Consider the following 6,573-nt stretch of genomic DNA (forward strand, 5'->3'; position numbering starts at 1 on the left):
AAACCCAGCCCCCCACCCCACCCCACCCCAAAAAAAGAAAAATTTGCAAATAACAAGTCAACCATCACAGGCAACGATATCGCCCCAAACAAAAACTGCATCAAAATCTAATAATGAATGCCAAAGAAACCTTCTTTCTTGCGCCGTACCGTGCTTGGGCTGCACGCTAAAGAAGAAACGGAAAGAAGAAAGGCTGTACGGCAACAGTTTTTTGAAGATCAATACCATCAATATGCCCGATTAGTCGACGGCGACTTACTCCACAGAATCGTGCGTGCCCGTCAGTGCGTGGTGGTTGCCCACCCCCCCTCTATTCCTCCAACTCACCATGAATTATCTTCTTTAATCGAATAATTCCAAAAGACAGAAGGATAAAGAAAGCTTGCCTTTTTAAAGAACAGGGTTCCCCCTTCTCGCTTCCGTGGGGCGACCGGCGCCGGTCTGCGAAAGGTGGAAACTTTCCGGCTTGTTCGGTTTCCGGCTGCGGTTTGATCGCTCCGGGGCTCTAAAAATCGGTCAGTTTGCTTCGAATTTGAACGGGTGGATGCAGGGGGGTTTGCTTTTACGGCGGCGACAATTGATTTGCTTCGTTTAATACAGCCAATTGGACGATTTACATAAATACAACTCAATTTTCATGTATTTATATCTGACACCTGAATTTTAGTTTTTACATTGAAAAAATGTGTTTCTTTTTAATGGGATGCAACTGATTATTTCACGTAAACAACCCCGTCCTTCCCTAACAACCATGTAATAAAGCTTATCGATTATTGTACGGTTCTAAAATTAGTTGTAAAATATCATTATTTTAACAAAAATCAATATATTGGTTCATGTTTATGAGCATTTTTTTTGTGGTTTATAATTTGAATTTTTCATAATTATTAATATATTATTAGTTTTTATTTCAATTTTAATGACTTACCGTGTTTTAATTTTTTTTTTAATATTAAATTGCCATCATATTTAGTCTATGTTAGTAAGAGAATATTTCAGTAATTGAGAGATATATTTATTTTTAATGTTTTAAGGAACTTTTAATTTAAGTTAAACTTGATAGAAACTTTTCATTTCATGTAAATCATCCTATTGGCTGTATTAAACATTATATGGATGTGAATTCGGGTCAGAGGGCCGAGTTGGGGTCTGGACTTGAAAATAACCTGATCAAATAATAAACAGGTCGAAAAAATCAATCTCGAACCCGTCTCAACCCAAACACGGTTAACCCGCACCTGACTTGTTTAACCTGTCAGCTCAATTTTTTTATTAAAAAATATTTTTCTAACATGTAACAATACACAATTTATGTAAATTCTTCTTTTATATATGACAAGCAATGATATAAGAGTTAAGAGTACAACTAATTTTTTCGTGTTTATTAAGGTCATGTTCGGGTTTTTGAGTTCAATCCAAACTTAACCCGAAATTTTTACATGTTGAATTCTCGGACCTGAACTTGACTTAAAAAATATTCGGGTCAACCCTAACCTGGATTTTTCGAGTCGAGTTCGAGTCGTGTTGGAGTGTCGGGTCAATTTTTGACAACCCTAAAAGAGAGGAAAAGGCTTTAGTTGTTTATTTAATTATTTATTTTGGGAGATTTGAGCAAATTTAATCGCAAACACATACACCGCATATGCAAGACTGTTTAATTTGTGGGTCATGCTTATTGTTTTATAAAAAAATTATGAGCACGCAGATTAGAGCTTCATAATGAAAACTTGGTCTCATGGATTGAGACTTTAGAAGAGAATATAAGCACTCAGAATTGATAGGTTGATCAGTCTTATAATGGCCTTTAGATAGCAATTAGTGTGTTATTGCTTTATTGATTCTTTTTAATTATTTCTTGTAAAAGGGTATTGCTTAATACTATAAATACCCACATTTTGTTTTATACAAGACATTTACTTTTTCATTCTTTGATTTTATGTTGGCCAAAGCTCTCCACTTATACTTTAAGATTTGATATAGTGAATTCTTCACCTCAGCCCGCGATTTTTCTGATCTTAGTTTTTCCACGTAAAATCTATGTTCTTTAATTTGTTTATTTCATTATTTTTTTGCATCGATATAATATCAAGTTATAAAGATTGATGCTAGAGCCAAGTTTTGATTTCGATGATGGCAACAATGAAGTATGCATCCCTCTTTTATTTCGTAATACCACATTTTTGCTTTGGTAAATTAAGGTGTGAGTTGTCTTAACATAGATGAATCGATATATGCTACTTGAATTTGAAAGAATGTCCCATCATGAATGTTGGAGGAGAAGCATTGCAAAGTTTGAAAGGCATTTTCTCAAATTTATCTTCATCTATCAAATCAAATTCTACAAGAAGTTTGAAGGAGAAAATTGTAGCTGCATTATGATTAAAATTAAAGTAGTTGTGCATGACAAAAATTCTGACGAGTAAGTTGCAATTGAAGCAGCATTTACACTCTCATAGGATGATAAATGTGCATCGATTATAGCTCAATTAAATGTCCTTAAGAAAATTATCTATTATTTAGAAGCCATAGAAGTTAACAATGATGAAGAAGATTTCACATTAATTATGTCAGGATTCATGCCTTCATCATATATAGTGTTTAAGGATATCATTGTATGGGCGATAAACTCTTGCTCTAAACGAAGTAAGTGATACTATATTTTCTTAAGAAAAAAAGAAACAATTTGTGGGTGAACCCGATGCTCAAGGAGAAGATCTTGTCGTTCTAGGTGGAACCAAAGAGAAGAGTTTCGGTGTTGATACAAAGTGTAGATTAAAATCCATGATTAATGATAAGATCTATAATTCCTATAAGAAAAATAGGTGCATAAAAAATGAATGTAAATATGAAAATAGCTTCAAACAAAGAAGATAAGTAATAAGATCATTCTAGTGAATCCGACATTATTGAAATAATTGCTAGTGAAGGTAACTCCTCGTTGTTTCTAATTTGGAATCCTGTGACACTTGGGTTCTTGATTCAGCCTGCACATTTCATATGCCCCATATAGACTTATTTTCAACATATGAAATGTTGTCGCAGAGTACAGTGTTAATAAACAATAATGCTCCAAGTAAGATTATCAATGATAAAATTGTTACAATCAATATATTTGATGGAGTCATCAGAATACTTCAAGATATGAGACATGACCCAAATCTAAAAAGAGATCTAATTTTTTTAAATATTTGATGCAACAATTAGTACTTCTTCTATATCAGATGATAAAGCAATTAGACTTTGGCATTTGCATCTTGAGCATGAGTGAGAATAAGATGGTTGAACTGAGCAAAAGAGGACTTCTAAATGGTTAAAATATTACTAAATCAAAGTTGTTTGAGCATTGTGTTCGGGAAATAAAAGAGATTTAAGTTTAATTCTGCCATTCACAGTACCAAGAAAATATTTGACCATATATGTGTTTTGACATTTGGAGACTTTCTACAGTGTTATTTGAAAGTGGTGTTAAATATATGTTGACATTTATTGATGATTTCTCTGGAAAAATTTGGATTTTTTTTCTTGAAGCAGAAGGGCAATGTTTTTACTAATTTTAAGGAGTGAAAGCTTATGATTAAGAAGCAGACTAAAAAGCAGATCAAACATCTTCGAACTGATAATGGGTTGGAGTTATGTTTAGAAAAATTCAAGATCTTCTACAAATCAGAAGGAATTATGAGAGACTTCACAGTTTGACACACCATAACAAAATAGTTTGGCAGAGCGAATGAGATTCGTTGTGTACTCTTCAATGCCAAGCTACCTATGTCATTTGGGTTAAAGCTGCTTCTACATAAGTATAATGTAGAAGATTCGTTGTGTACTCTTCAATGACAAGCTACCTATGTCATTTGGGTTAAAGCTGCTTCTACAATCGGTTGTGAATCTCTCTCCTTCCATTATTGTTGATAAGAAGACTCCACAAGAGATTTGGTCATGTAAACCTGCAGATTACTCTAATTTAATAACTTTTGGCTGTCTTGCATATGCTAATATTTATAATGATAAATTTGAGTCTAGATCAATAAGGTGCGTATTTTTGGTTTAAAACTAGAGTTAAAGGTTATATATTGTGGTGCTCAAAAAATAAGAAAGTGATCATTAATAGAGATGTTATATTTGATAAGTCTATCACACTATCCTAAACAACTACAACAAAATAAAAGGGTTATACGTATTACACTTATATTGAATAGTTGGCGATAACCTCCGGCCTCCGTAACTGACGACCACTGACAACATTTGTCGCTACCAACCATCAACCACCAAAGACCACTGCTTATGACAGTTATATTTCGAATATGATGATTGTTCTTAACACATGTATTTTTTATATTGGTAAGTGTTATTTCTAATGTAAAATAATAACTCTGCTCTCCTAATTCTAAGAAAAAGGAGTACATATATATTTATACACTAATAGTGAATTACTTTGACTAGGCTAGACTTGTGATTTTTTCCCTTTTTGGATTTTCTGATGCAAAAAATTTTGTTGTGTTCTGCTACTATTTTTCAATTATCTGTGGATGTGATAGATCTTCGTGTAACACTAAGACATTAAACTATCACTCTACCCTTGTGAATTTTGTGGCACGCAATAAGTATAATAAATATTTTTAGAAAAATCCACACATTATATTTGCCAATATAATTAATTTTTTAATTGTAAGCATTATCTTTTACACTTTAATTACAAATTATATTTTTCAACCTCCACTAGGACCTACGTATCTAACATCCAAATTTTATATTATATTTATGCCATCCAAATCTTTCAAATCTCATCAAAAACACCTTCATTTTAACATTTAAAAAGTAAAATATATATTTTTTAAATATGATATGCATATAAAAATAAAAAAATATAAATGTTACATATGTAAATACATAGAAATTGAGTAGTATATCTAGAAAACACCTATAGTCATTTTTTTAATAAAGTGTAAAAATAATATTTACATAGCTTAAAAAAACTTTAATAATAGTTTAAAAGTTTAACTTTTGACATAACTTGTGATTGTGTGACGTTTTGCGAGCTATGTGTGTAAAAATGAAAGTTTAGGTGCGAGATTCGTAAATCCATAAGATTTGGGTGCTATTTATGTAATTTTCCCATTTGTCATTAAGGAGATGAAGTATAAACTTGCAACAAGAAATTTAAGTTGGGAAGTTTTGTTAAATCCCCAAGTTTTCCACATTCATTATTTAATACATAAGGAAGTCAACATTCAATTTTAGAATTTTCCTCCTATGAAGCACCATGTCATTAAAATATATATAAATTTTTTGGATTTGTAGAAATTTCATGCCAATTATTAGGGCTTAATAATTCGTGTGGTTCTAATGAGAGGAGACAAGGATAAAGAAGCACCATGTCATTAAAATATATATAATTTTTTTTGGAATTGTGGAAATTTCATGCCAATTATTAGGTCTTAATAATTAGTGTGGTTCTAATGAGAGGAGACAAGGATAAAGAAGCAGGAGAAGCGGCGCATATGCCGCCGGGATTATTCCTTGTATTTTAGTCAGGGACTTTGGTTTGATCTCTTGCCGAGTAAAATACAAATAGATATCAACTTTGCATGTGTTTCTTGATATGTTGTCATGGTCGAGCGGCACCCCCTTAAAACGTCCATTTAAGAAGAATCTTATAACGATGAACTCTTGCGTCGCTTTTTTGGCATAATGTTGGACATATGATCATAACTCTTGATGTGAATACGTTGAAGAATCGTATCTTTTGTGGCATCGTGGAGAAATTTTCTTAGCGGATAATGTTGACGGGCTATCAAAACTTATAACAAAATCTCTATAATTCAACAAATATGCGATAGGTTCACTTTCGCATCAAAATCATTCACATGGAATTCATTTGGAAGGCATCTTAATAAATATGAGAAAGAGAGGTACATAGCTGACAATTTTATAATGTTTCAGCTGCCACATTTATCTCATATTCTTGCCCTAGTCCATAGCAATTTAGCTCTTAGATGTAAAATATTATATTTAGGATATAATATAATAATGGCAACATAATTAGTGATTAAAACGTGCAGTGTCTGAACTTGAGATCCACAAACCAAATTAAAAGCGGAGCAATAAAAAAATAATTGAGATCAAAACTTCATTGATTAAATAAAAGATAAAAGAATATAAAGTACATAAAACTCCATTTAAGGATGTAAATGAACTCGTTAATGAGCTCACCAGCCGAGCTTATCGAGCCAAGAGCTCGTAATTTGAGCTTGTTTATTAAATGAGATTGAGGTCATTCCAACTCGGCTTGTGGCTCGCAAGCCGGCTAGATTAGATTACCATTAATCATTTCAATGTGTTTTTAAATGGGTTGCAACTGCAACCAACCCCTCCTCCTCTTCCAGCCACCAATACCATCTCCATTGAACTTACGTAAAAATTGAAATTTTAGTTTGTTCTGATGAGCTGGCTCGTAGCTAGCTGCTACCACTACGTGCTCATAATTTGATAGATGATCCAAGCTCAAGCTTGACATGACCCAAGTTCAACTCGATTTGCTTACATTAATATAAGTTTGTGGGCTCTATTATTATA

The 6,573-nt window shown here is 32.6% G+C and overlaps 1 protein-coding gene across 3 annotated transcripts in view; it reads right to left on the reverse strand.

Moving 5' to 3' along the window:
* LOC110024611 (E3 ubiquitin-protein ligase MBR2-like) overlaps positions 1 to 378 on the reverse strand; it is a 7,718-nt gene extending 7,340 nt beyond the window's left edge. Inside the window, exon 1 of one of the 3 annotated variants that reach the window (XM_020724680.1) lies at positions 226 to 378. The gene's annotated coding sequence lies outside the window, so the exon portion shown is untranslated. The other 2 variants (XM_020724679.1, XM_020724678.1) reach the window with 2 other exon arrangements.
* Positions 379 to 6,573: the final 6,195 nt, after the last annotated feature.

Source organism: Phalaenopsis equestris, unplaced genomic scaffold, assembly GCF_001263595.1.
Source record: "Phalaenopsis equestris unplaced genomic scaffold, ASM126359v1 Scaffold000263, whole genome shotgun sequence".
NCBI lineage: Eukaryota > Viridiplantae > Streptophyta > Magnoliopsida > Asparagales > Orchidaceae > Phalaenopsis > Phalaenopsis equestris.